We start from the raw sequence: 13,701 nt of genomic DNA, 5'->3' as shown, positions 1-13,701 counted from the left end.
AGAATCCAGACTTTTTTTTCTCTTCTCCTGATTTTGAATGGAAATTTAAGGGTTAAATGCCAAATCCCAAAGCCAAACAACACTAATTACCTGTGTCTAGCAAAAAGGTCTGTCAATTTTGCAACTTTGAATTAAAGAGTCAAATGTATTTTTAGTGGCATTATTTAAAAACAAAACCAATTGGTCCTTAGAACTTACTTATTTACACACACACACACACACACACACACACACACACAGATAGATACATACACATTTTCTTTTCCTTAACATCCCTTCCACACTGCTCTGTTTTTTATATCTTACATTCCCTTAATACATTTGAGGCAGTTAAGTTCCAATAGAACCCTCTAAGGTTCTTTTAGCAAATTTGACTAAATTATCCATAGTCAAATGATTTTAATCAGATATTTTTGCCTAGCTAATTTACAGACATTCCTTTGGAAAAGGGCCAATTTTTCCTTAAGAATGGCTGCAAAGAAACCAGGAATGCTTTTCTCTAACACTCTTCCTTTTTAAAATTTTCACAAAGTTTAGCTGCTTAATTCCCTCCAGCCTCTGCAGAGTTAACTTTTTCACTCTCTTTTCTCTTTGTAATTATACCTGGAGGTGCCCTACATAGGACCTTCTCCCCCTTCACCTGGTGTAATGGCTGCTACCTGTTTAGAGGCAAAGCCCAATTTTTGTCTCAGACTCTTATGCTCAAATAAATTTGTTAGTCTCTAAGGTGCCACAAGTACTCCTTTTCTTTTTGCAAATGCAGACTAACACGGCTGCTACTCAGAAACCAAATGTATCCGATGAAGTGAGCTGTAGCTCACGAAAGCTTATGCTCTAATAAATTTGTTAGTCTCTAAGGTGCCACAAGTACTCCTTTTCTTTTTGCGAATACAGACTAACAGGGCTGCTACTCTGAAACCTGTTAATTAGGGTGATTCACAATGACTATGATTTGCAGGTGCTTCAAGGTTAATTTCTTTACCATACCTTGGAGCACATGATTCTCTCTTTCAATTTTCTCAGAGACTTTAGCTTGGTCTGCCAGGAATCTTTCTCTCTTTTTGCATTCCTGGAGTGCCTCTTTCACTATTTTCAGCTGACTTTGGGTATTTGTAGCCAGCACCTTCCAATTGTCTGCTCCCTTTTCCGTTTGTGCCTTTTCCTCTTTACATGAAGACAAGCGGAGGTAAGTATCCTTACATGCCTCCCACAACAGCCAAATTGCTGCTGCATCTCTTTTGGCAGCACTAGAAGGTTTGTATATGAGGATATACTGAGCCAATCTATCTTCTAGGTCCAAAATAGTGCAGACATCAGCTAGCGCTTGTTTAGTCCAAGGACTGTGCCCAAATTTTTGAAGGATTTGTTTAAAAGGTGTAATATTTTTTAATGCAAGGCAAGGCTGGAGCTCCTTTTGGCTTCATTCCTTCCTCTGCACCTGCTTTACCCTGTTTTTTCTTTAACATTCTAACAAATTTTTAACTTCTCTGTCACTCCTGATTTTATTCAGCGAGTGGCTTCTTTGTCTCCCCTGGTTTTACTCAGCGGGTGACACAGTCTAGATTCCCTGAACCTGCTACTCCTTATTTCAGCAAGTAGCTTAGCCTGGCCCATGGACCTTCTTGATGCCCCTGATACCTCAATGAGCAATAGGAATTAGGTTTAGTAATCGTAGCTTAATCTATGCGTTTTTCCCCTGCTACCTTCCCAGAGGCCAGCAGGTCCCCTGTTACCTTCTCGGAGGCCAGCAGGTCTGGTTAACCTGTTTTTCCCTGCTACCTTCCCAGAGGCCAGCAGGTCTGGTTAACCCAATAGAAATGCCTAGCTCAATAGAGCTGGCGGTGTGCACACCAATATTTACAATAACTGAGGGTTTTTTACCAATATTACCCCTCTCGCAATTCTCCACCAAAATATTATACCAATAAAATAAAAACCAGCAGGATCCTATTAAAGGGGAAAAGGCAAAATACCACATTTATTGTGATTACAGAAAGAATCATAGTAAGCAATTAATTATAGCTATAACATTCCATTCAATCTCATATTTATTCACACATTCATTCATACACACACACACACACAGGTTCTGCAAGGTTGTTATCATAGTTACCAGCCTTAAAGTTGCTCATGCCAAGCCACTGGCCAGGTGGCCTGGACATGAGGAGGGAGCAGGGCCTTGTCAGATGCACATCTGATGCTCCTGGAAGTTGGTTTGCAGAATCAGACCCCAAAGTTCTCACTTTCTAGAGTCCATTTTTATAGGAATTTCTTCCTATGCCAGTTTATGGGAATTGCTTCATCATGCTGTTGCTGAATCAATCAGCAGATGGCATGTTCCTGACCGCTCTGTGCTGCCGGATGTTATCTTGTCCTTTGGTTCTCCCATTCTTGAGGCTGTTGGGTGGATTCCAGTCTGCCCTCTGGGGGTCCTCTGGTTATTTCCACTTGATGCCTTCTTCAGTCGATGGACACTGTGTGAGTAGTTGTTGTTACAAAGAATTGCTTTGAGAACAGACTCTGTCTTAGAATGTACTAACACAATTAGCAGCTTGCAAGTTTCACACATAGAGGGAGAGAAACAGTATCAAAAACCAAGAGACCTCTTAATTAGTAATACCCTAGAATTTAAACTATGGGGGATCAAACTCATGTGATTTTAATACAGAACTTCTTTAATATGATCCAACATAATCATCCTCCTGGAATGTGCTTGCATGAGTGCTTTGTGCCTTGCATTTCTTAGGAATATGTATTTTTGCAATATCAGCCCTATGCTTGCCAATTCTGTGAGCAAGGCCTGCCTCTTGCTCACAATCTGACTTTGCTTTGCTATCAGCAAAGTTTTGACCACTTTAATTCAGGCCTCAGGTCCCAGATACAAGGACTTATGTCTCAGGCTCTCTTCCTACTACAGTAGTCATTTAAAATCTCTCTCTTTGTAGTTAATAAACTTGTTTTACTGTGTTATCTAATGCAGTGTGTTTAAACTGAAGTATTGGAATAACTATTTGAGATAAGATGACATATTATTCTATTAAAGAAATAACAGACTTAAAATATTTTGTACTGTCCAGGAGAGGGCTGGACAGTACAGGGCAAAGATTTCTGGGGGAAAAAACTGGGACTAGGGGTGTGTTGCGTGACCCTGCAGTATAACCAAGGCTGGTGAGAGCCAGAGTGTAACCCAAGTGTGATTGGCAGGCTGCAGCTATACGTGGACACTCAGTATGTGGCTTGCATGCTGGAAGACTTTGTGAGTGGCCCAGGTGGGAACTACTTCAGCAAGGCATTATAAGGCACCCCAGGTTGCAGGCCAGGAGTAACACAACTCCTCATTTGCCTGGCGTGTACCCTGGTATGTCTCACATAGGTCCCATCAACTGCCCCAATATAGTTTCCCATGTGTGGAAAGCCATCAATAATCTCTTGAGCATTATCCATCTTTATAACTCAGCTAGACAGTATCTTACCCATGGCATCACAGATCTGTATGACTCTGGCCCCAACAGCTGATCTCCCAATGCTGAGCTGGTTAACTACAGACTGGTAACATTCTTGGGGAGTGAGCTTCCAGATGGCAATGGCTACCTGCTTCTCTATGGCTATGGGGCACTGCATGTTGGTACACTGTCATTGAAGCTTTGGGGTCAGTTCTGCACATATGCCATCCCCATCCTGTTATTCTCTCAGGACTGCTGGTCATCCAGATCTGCAGAATGATCCTCTCCCATCATTCCATGCTTGCTTGCTGGGCACAGAAATGATGTTGCACACTGTGTGGCTGATCCAGGAACCAGTCCTCTAGCTCCAGCAGCTCAGTGTCCTCGTCATGCTGCAACAACTTCACAGTGTTCTCCTGCTGCTAGAGAACTGCTGATGCTGCTGTTAAATATTCTCCTACACCCACATCATCTGCTCAGTGGTGCAGTGGGTGAAGTCCAATGCCAAATGCATCCAGTTTTCAATACTGTAATACAGCCCGAGCAGCCTCTGTATATTCATGCTTGCCACCATAGTGAAAGGGTGCATTTCTGGGTCCACACTGGCAGACAGCAATTTGAAACTGGCGCTAGCCCACCCGGAAAGGAATCAATGGGGCAGAGACTGTGGAAACATGTGTTTTTTTGTTTTTTAAAATAAAAACCCACCTGGCTTCCATTTTCATCCCACAGATGACAACGAAAACAATCATATGATGTACGCTGCTCACCTGTGAAGAAAGAAATGGGGGATACCCCTCACTCAATTTACAGCAAACTGCCACTGGGTTCACACAACATGAATTGAAAACAGAACAGGTGTCCCATGTGCACACTATTGGTGTGACTTGTGTACCGCAAGTTACCAGACGTGCATCAAAAAGCATTGCATTAAATTCCCAGTGCAGACATATTCATATTACCTATCTTTGAAAAGTGGAACAAAGAGGATCCAGAGAATTATAGACCAATCAGCCTAACTTCAATACCTGGAGAGATACTGGGACAAATTATTAAACAATCTGTTTGTAAGCACTAGAGGATAATGGGATTACAAGTAACAGTGAGTATGAATTCGTTAAGAATACATCATGCCAAACCAACCTAATTTCCTTCTTTGACAGGGTTCATGATCTAGTGCGGGAGGAGCGGTAGACGTGATATATCTTGATTTTAATAAGGCTTTTGACACAGTCTGACATGACATTCTCAGAAGCAAACTAGAGAAAAGTGGTCTAGCTGAAATTACTATCAGGTGGATGAATAACTAGTTGAAAGACTGTACTCAGAGAGCAGTTATTAATGCTTTGCTGACACCAACCTTGGGAGAGGTTGTAGCACTTTGGAGGACAGGATTTTAGAGTTCAAAATGACCTTGACAAATACTTCAGAAATCAACAAGATGCTTGTCAGTAAAGACAAGCAGAGTGCTTCAGTTAGGAAGGAAAAATCAAATGAACAACTACAAAATGGCTAGATGGTAGTACTGCTGAAAAGGATCGGGGGGTTATACTGGATAACAAATTGAACATAAGCCAACAATGTGATGCAGTTGCAGAAAAAGCTAATATTCTGGTGTGTATGAACAGGAGTGTCCTATGTAAAACATAGTAGCTAATTGTTCCACTCTACTCGACACTGGTGAGACCTCAGCTGGAGTGATGTGTCCAATTCTAGGTGCCACACTTTTGGAAAGATGTGGACAAATTGGAGTGAGTCCAGCGGAGAGCAACACAAATAATAAAAAATTTAGAAAACCTGAGCTCTGAGGAAAAATTTAAAAAATTGGGCAAGTTTAGTCTTGAGAAAAGAAAACAGAGAGGAGACCTGACAAATTTTAATTATGCTAAGGGCTGTTGTAAAGATAATTCTGATCAACTGTTTTCCATGTCCACTGAAGGTGAAAGAAGAAGTAATGGGCTTAATCTTCAGCAAGGGAGATTAGGTTAGATATTAAGAAAAACTTTCTAACTATAAGGATAATTAAAAACTGGAATAAGCTTCCAAGGAAGGTTGTGGAATCCCCATCATTAGAGATTTTTAAGAACAGGTTAGAAAAATACCTGTCAGGGATGGTCTTGGTTTACTTGGTCCTGCCTCAGCACAAGGGCTGGACTAGTTGATCTCTCAAGGTCCCATCCAACCTTACATTTCTGAGTCCATGATTTTACAATGTTATGCTTCAGGAGGAAAATGACAAGCTATGTTTGTCTTTGAGGTAAAACAGGGGCTATTGAACGGGGGGGAATAATGCAGAAAAATGCACTGTGCACCAAGGAATGTAGGGACTTGCAGTACACATGAAGTTTAGAAATATATGTGGATGAAACTATTAAAATAAGTGTTCAGGAAGGAAGGAGGTTGGAGAAAGGCACAATATTTTATTAAGTACACAAGCATTCAACTCACCTTGATTTTGTGAAACACCTAGCTTGAAGGCTCCCAAACTGTGATGCCTATACCATTGGTCCTCCACAGAGAGCTAGGTGATCACATAGAGCTGGCTCTCTTCTTTGGTGTCAGCAGCTATACTGCATCAAAAGATGTCACAACTACATTAAACTTTCCTACCATTATTTTTCAATGTAAGCCATTGCTGTAGTTGCCACACACATGTTCTATTATTATGAGTAGGAGAGGAGGTGGCCTATATGAGCATGAGTGAAAGGAGAGAAGGTGGTCAACATGATCCTCTCAAGTTATGGTCTGCTTGAAGAAAAAATGTGAGAACCTCTGATCTAGTTCTTACTGGATCTAGTTCAGCTGCTTAGTACAGGTATTAGCATAACCAATCCTGTGCTAGCATTGCCACCATCTTCTTAGAATAGGTGTGATGTCTCATTCCATATTCTTTATGAAAATATGCTTATGATATGAATATGACATAACTGAGATATACTTTATGCAAGATGTCTCATGGGACATATCATTGGGAAGGGTTTAGAGTAGCAGCCGTGTTAGTCTGTATTCGCAAAAAAGAAAAGGAGTACTTGTGGCACCTTAGAGACTAACAAATTTATTTGAGCATAAGCTTTCGTGAGCTACAGCTCACTTCATCGGATGCATTCGGTGGAAAATACCTAATGCATCCGACGAAGTGATCTGTAGCTCACGAAAGCTTATGCTCAAATAAATTTGTTAGTCTCTAAGGTGCCACAAGTACTCCTTTTCATCATTGGGAAGGTTATGATTTACTGAATGCGATTATCCAATCTGTATGCCTGTAACATACCTGTATCTGAAGTTAGGAATATTGACTATGCATCTGTATTTCAACTCTGCTACTTTGGATGATGCTGGCTGCTAACACTTCAGGTATAACAATGGAAAAGCCAGAGAGGGTGGATGGCCCATCAGTGAGGACAATGGACTGTGAAAAGCTTCAGAGTAGCAGCCGTGTTAGTCTGTATTCGCAAAAAGAAAAGGAGTACTTGTGGCACCTTAGAGACTAACAAATTTATTAGAGCATAAGCTTTCGTGAGCTACAGCTCACTTCATCGGATGCATTTGGGTGAAAAGCTTGGCCTTCCTGTGGATGCTATACTGCCACTGACTCATGGATGCTGTGATCCTATAGAGTCCGGTGGTCTTGTCACCTGATACTTAAACATTACCTGGGGTGTTTTTGTAACTTTCCAATGTAAGGGGTTGGGGTGTGGGGGGGTCAAGTTTGGGAAACAAAGGATTTCTGCCCTATGTAAATTCTATTTAAGGGTGGGGATGAAGGCAAACAGGACTCCTCCTCTCCATGGCCTGTCTGCCCAACAAGAAAGACTGCAAAAGGGAAGGCAAGGGGGGAGTCCAGACTGAGACAGGAATATAACTGGAACTCTGAACCACAGAAACTTTGCAAACTGCCTGCAACAATATCTAGGGTGAGAAATACTATTTGTAACCAGTTTCTTTAGTTTGTGTGTTTGATTTCATTTGCTTAGTAATCTGCTTTGTTCTGTTTGTTAGCCCTTTTAACACTTAAAATCTGCCTTTTATAGTTAATAAAATTTGTTTTGTTTATTATTAAACCCAGTTTCTGTAATTTCTAATGTGTGTGGGGGGGGGCTGTAAGAAGTGTTCACACCTCTCTCCACATTGAGGAAGGGGGCCCATGCTGGCAGAACAGGTAGACTCAGTGGTATCTCAGCACATCAGGTGGCTGCCCAAGAGGTCCAACCAGTCACAAGAGGCTATTGTCTCCAATAGTAATTGGGACTTTGGATTCTTTGATCTGCTGCTGGATCTCATGACAGATGTGAAATTAGGCCAGATCATCAATAGTGGCAGTGCATTCTCAGGAACAGTCTGTAACTCCAAAGCCAGTACACGTGCCTACCAAACATTTTCAGATGTGCTAGAGGATGTTGCAGTCTATGAAAACCAATTTCCTGTGGGTCACCAAAATGTATTCAGTGAGGAATTGTGTGGCACCTTTTTGGGTAACAGGAACACTTGTGTACAAATAAATGTAAACTGAAACCAGTTTGACCCACTTTATCTCCTTTCTTATGCTGCATCCTACTAAATCATGCCAGTGAAGATGGATTATACTTTCACTCATGAGATAAACCTGTAAACTAATTCTTGTCTGCAGCAATAGTGTAGTATAGATCTTGTGTCCTCTGAAAGATGAATAATTACAGTCCCTGAGGACATACTCTCTCTAAAATGCAGTCATCATGGATTCTGCAAAGTGGGTGATCTGTGTGGTCAATGATGATAAAATGAAGAGCTCCCTTTTCTCCAACATGCATGAAAGTGAAATGGCGAGAACAGCTCCCATTAGATTAGTGATGAAGCCCCCAGTTCCTGGACAGTGTCTGTTTCCTTTGATTAAATTGATACTGTATGACAAGAGCTCCCTAAATACAATCAAGCCAAACAGTGGCATAAACCAGCTCCACACACGTTGATTTTAAATGAGCTTGCCTTGTCCCATATTGTATGCAAAGGTCTGTCCCTTCATTAAATAGGTTGATCAGATTTTCTGTGCCTCTCTTCATATATAGCAATCTGTCTCCATCGAAACCTTGGTGAATCAGAGAGTAAAACCCAAATGAGCTATGCATCAGAAATCTGTAACATATACCACCGATGAGTTCATCCCTCTGCATGCGGCATACAACTATATTTAGAATTTCAGGCATACTTGTTATCCTGACGGTATATGAACAAGGAGAAGAAGAAAATACAAGAATTCTCTTTCTGAATATGCTCCAAATATAACACCCAGAGTTGCCTCATGGGCTGTCACACTTCAGGGTGTAATCCAGACAAGTTCAGGGGTTGTCACCATTTGCTCTGCAACCTGGGTGCCTTAAAATGCTTCGTTGCTGTAATTCCTATCTTGAGATTCTCACAGCCAGCCTACAAATCAGACCCTGAGTGTCTGTGTGATAAATGTCCCTGTTCTGCCATGCTGATCCCAGCAGCCTGTCTACAGCCCCACTCTGGCTTCCACCAGCCTTTGTTATAAATATCAGGGTGACCCCAACACACTCTCAGTCCCAGATTTCCCCAAAGCTGTGTGCCATGCAATGTGCAGCCCGCTCTTGGATCACTCAGAGAAATAATAAAGCTTGATTGCTCCTTTAAAGAGACAAAAGCGCATTATAGCTTATTAGCTGAACTGGGGTAAATACACCCTTCCCTTCAAACACAGCACTGAGTTGGTTTATAGTAAAAATAAAATATGTATTAACAATCAGACATAAGTTAAGTGATGCCAAATAAAGGAAATAAAAGTAGAGATGGTTACAAGCTAATAAAAATAAAAACGCATCTCAAAGTCTAAAACATAATCTAGCAAAAGGTACAGGCTTTGTTCAAGATGGTTTCTCTCACCAACCTTCCTTCTTCCCAGCTATGACTGACTTTCCCTCAGTCAGAACCTTCCATTGAAGTACAAGAAGGTAGTTCCCCTTGTATTACCAGACGAAAGATCTTTGCCTAAACGGGTTTCTCACCTACATTCAGTTCCCAGAGACTTCAACCCCCCTCTTGGTTGAAGGACCTATCTTTTTCAGTTAGCAAGAGCTCCAGCCCCTTGTCTGTCTAGTGATGGATGCCAAAGAATGCTTCTGTCTTTGTTTATATCTTCCACAATACAATGACCTTGTTTCAAGAGGCAAGATCGCCTTGTGCTGTTCTTCCCTTCCTGTTGGCTTTCCATCCCTTTGCTGATTTCTATAGAAATGGGGATTCCATTGTTTTTAGTCACTCATTGCTTAATTTAATTGGAGACAGGTTAATAGCTGCCTTCTCTCCTGTCTTCAAGAGAACCTGTTTCTCCATGTTTGGCCACAGACTTGAAAGTTTAATATAATTAAATATCCATATTTCCTAATATAGTGTTAATACATGCATTTTGTAATGATTAATCACTAGTGTGTCATTAGCTTTCAGAGAAGACCCTACTCCATACACTTTTATAGTACTGTATACAATCAATTGATTTAGTTGCTTATCACTTGAGGTTCAAGCCCCTCTTTATAGACCAGTAAATCTTTGCAATGTATTATTTGAAAAGAAAAACCCAGACCAAGTGTCTCTCTCCTGATGGGGCATTGACACCATGCTGTCTCCTCCTCCACTTGTTAGCTTGATGGTTTTGTTTACCTGATATGTAAATGGACCTTCATTGTCTTTCCCTGATGACTGGGCTGGTTAGAGAAGCAAACACATTCCTTGCTCTAGAGCAGACCTGTTTACCTGATCCCGCTGACATGCCTGGTTTAAACACACTCTAGTCATAATTCTAGCATCTATCCATAAGTATACACTGTATATACGTCACACCAGAATGATCAGTGAGTTATTAATTTTACAGTGACATACTACATGACACCTTTTAAATAAATATCATGACACCAGTGTGTGAGATACAGTGAGTATGTCAGGGCTGACACAGTTTGTTGACACAGAGTTGTGAACCACAAATGGGCCACAAATGTTGTTACAGCTACATCAAGGCCCCCAGAAGCATTTTATGAGCAAATGTTTGGAATGTATAGTGTGAAGAATAGGTGAGGAACTTTATATTTTACTTTTAAATTGAATCTCGGCTTTTTCTGTCAGCTGTGATTATAAAGGGAATTAATCTTGCAGTTCATTTGTGGATATGCTGTAAAAGGTACCTTTTTGTTAGTAGGGTGTTTCTCTTTTCCAAGCACTTTTCCTATGTGATAGGTGTGCTGATCTCACTAAGCTTTTCTCTTGGTCTCAGTCCAGTTCTACCAAATCAAAGCAATGATTAAAACTGGCAGAATGTATGTCTTGCCTTTAAGGACAGACTGGACATGGAGACTCAATTGCCTGCCTTTCCATAGATGTGGTGTTTCCAGAACAGGCATGAGGCCAACTGGTAGTGCAGCTACTACTGCCACTGTCTGGCCTGTATCTCTTTGGTGGAGAAATAGTGGGCTTCATAGTTACCAACCTTTCACAAACCCCAAATTCACTTTAAAAAGAAACACTTCCCAAGATTTACTAAACCATGCCTGTCATGTTACTCAGACTATCCTTTCCTGAGAACAATGGCCAATGGCCGTGAATATATGGAAACCGGAGTGTGAATTCCTACAGCGGAGGCAGGAATTCTTTGAGGGTGACTCATCATTTAGGCTCTACCTCTCAGTCTGCAGGTAGGGAAGGAACAAAGGTAATATCCATGTGTCATCAGTTACCTCATTAAATGGATACACAACAATTTTTCACAAGAGCAGGCAGGGGTGTCTGTCACACTCAGGCTTACATGGTATTTTTCAGTGCCACTGTTGTGTGTTTTCAGCCATGCCTCAACTTTAAAGGGGTTTATGTGAAGAAAGGTTTGAAACAGTATGGTATCCTCTGGATGCTAAGAAGTCAAAAGATGATTCGTGTTTATAAAAATTAGAGTGCAGCCACAATGGGGATGCTATTTCTGTTACTGCCTGTACCATTACTACAACTAGCCTTGTCATTCTCATTTATTATTACAAAAGCAGGCACAAAAGCCTTTAAACATGTTCCTCATTTTACAACACCTAATCTCTGCAGAATGACAGTGATTACACAGGGATGGATGGTGAAACAACAGTATGCGGCAAAGGGCTGAGCACTTAAGCTTCATCAGCCTTTATGTAGTGTCTCTGTGACGAATTCCAGGGTAAAGAGTATTGATCATAGAGGCAAACATAAAAAACACAGAGCGTGTTAACATCCTCCAGAAACCATGAGCCACTTTCTGACTTGGTGAAGTTTCTCCCACATATACCAGCTGGGAATCTTGCCCAGTTTGTATAATATGATGTAATATTAAATAACAGTTTGCATATGCATAATCACAGGTTTCAGAGTAGCAGCCGTGTTAGTCTGTATTCGCAAAAAGAAAAGGAGTACTTGTGGCACCTTAGAGACTAACAAATTTATTAGAGCATAAGCTTTCGTGAGCTACAGCTCACTTCATCGGATGCATTTGGTGGAAAAAACAGAGGAGAGATTTATATACACACACACAGAGAACATGAAACAATGGGTTTATCATACACACTGTAAGGAGAGTGATCACTTAAGATAAGCCATCACCAGCAGCAGGGGGGGGAAAGGAGGAAAACCTTTCATGGTGACAAGCAGGTAGGCTAATTCCAGCAGTTAACAAGAATATCAGAGGCACAGTGGGGGGTGGGGTGGGAGGGAGAAATACCATGGGGAAATAGTTTTACTTTGTGTAATGACTCATCCATTCCCAGTCTCTATTCAAGCCTAAGTTAATTGTATCCAGTTTGCAAATTAATTCCAATTCAGCAGTCTCTCGTTGGAGTCTGTTTTTGAAGCTTTTTTGTTGAAGTATAGCCACTCTTAAGTCTGTGATCGAGTGACCAGAGAGATTGAAGTGTTCTCCAACTGGTTTTTGAATGTTATAATTCTTGACGTCTGATTTGTGTCCATTCATTCTTTTACGTAGAGACTGTCCAGTTTGGCCAATGTACATGGCAGAGGGGCATTGCTGGCACATGATGGCATATATCACATTGGTAGATGCGCAGGTGAACGAGCCTCTGATAGTGTGGCTGATGTGATTAGGCCCTATGATGGTATCCCCTGAATAGATATGTGGACAGAGTTGGCAACGGGCTTTGTTGCAAGGATAGGTTCCTGGGTTAGTGGTTCTGTTGTGTGGTGTGTGGTTGCTGGTGAGTATTTGCTTCAGATTGGGGGGCTGTCTGTAAGCAAGGACTGGTCTGTCTCCCAAGATCTGAGAGAGCGATGGCTCGTCCTTCAGGATAGGTTGTAGATCCTTGATGATGCGTTGGAGAGGTTTTAGTTGGGGGCTGAAGGTGATGGCTAGTGGCGTTCTGTTGTTTTCTTTGTTGGGCCTGTCCTGTAGTAGGTGACTTCTGGGTACTCTTCTGGCTCTGTCAATCTGTTTCTTCACTTCAGCAGGTGGGTATTGTAGTTGTAGGAATGCATGATAGAGATCTTGTAGGTGTTTGTCTCTGTCTGAGGGGTTGGAGCAAATGCGGTTATATCGTAGCGCTTGGCTGTAGACAATGGATCGAGTGGTATGATCTGGATGAAAGCTAGAGGCATGTAGGTAGGAATAGCGGTCAGTAGGTTTCCGATATAGGGTGGTGTTTATGTGACCATTGCTTATTAGCACCGTAGTGTCCAGGAAGTGGATCTCTTGTGTGGACTGGTCCAGGCTGAGGTTGATGGTGGGATGGAAATTGTTGAAATCATGGTGGAATTCCTCAAGAGCTTCTTTTCCATGGGTCCAGATGATGAAGATGTCATCAATGTAGTGCAAGTAGAGTAGGTGCATTAGGGGACGAGAGCTGAGGAAGCGTCATCCTCTACAGCAAACAGGGAAAGATTAAGAATGAGCTCTCAAAACTGGATACTCTCATAAAGAACCAACCTTCCACACAAACTTCCTCGTGGCTGGACTTTACAAAAACTAAACAAGCCATTTACAAAACACACTTTGATTCTCTACAAAAGAAAAAGGACACTAAGCTATCTAAACTACTATATGCCACAAGGGGCCACAACAATGGTTCCCGTAACCCACCCAGCAATATTGTTAATCTATCCAACTATACTCTTAGCCCAGCGGAAGAATCTGTCCTATCTCGGGGCCTCTCCTTTTGCCCCTCCACCCCCACGAACATGATACAGTTCTGTGGTGACCTAGAATCCTATTTTCGACGTCTCAGACTCTAGGAATATTTCCAACACACCTCTG

General features: G+C 41.6%; 1 long non-coding RNA gene across 1 annotated transcript; it reads right to left on the bottom strand.

The window, feature by feature from the left end:
• Positions 1-1,065: 1,065 nt before the first annotated feature.
• LOC122459664 lies at positions 1,066-1,912 on the bottom strand. Its single transcript, XR_006280486.1, has 2 exons — positions 1,809-1,912; positions 1,066-1,762 (listed from the first exon to the last, which is right to left on the bottom strand). It is a non-coding gene; the product is annotated as an uncharacterized LOC122459664 (long non-coding RNA).
• Between the last annotated feature and the right edge of the window lie 11,789 nt (positions 1,913-13,701).

Source organism: Dermochelys coriacea, chromosome 3 (genome assembly GCF_009764565.3).
Source record: "Dermochelys coriacea isolate rDerCor1 chromosome 3, rDerCor1.pri.v4, whole genome shotgun sequence".
NCBI lineage: Eukaryota > Metazoa > Chordata > Testudines > Dermochelyidae > Dermochelys > Dermochelys coriacea.
The sequence above is the reverse complement of the archived record's forward strand: the minus strand, read 5'-3'. Positions and strand labels throughout refer to the sequence as shown.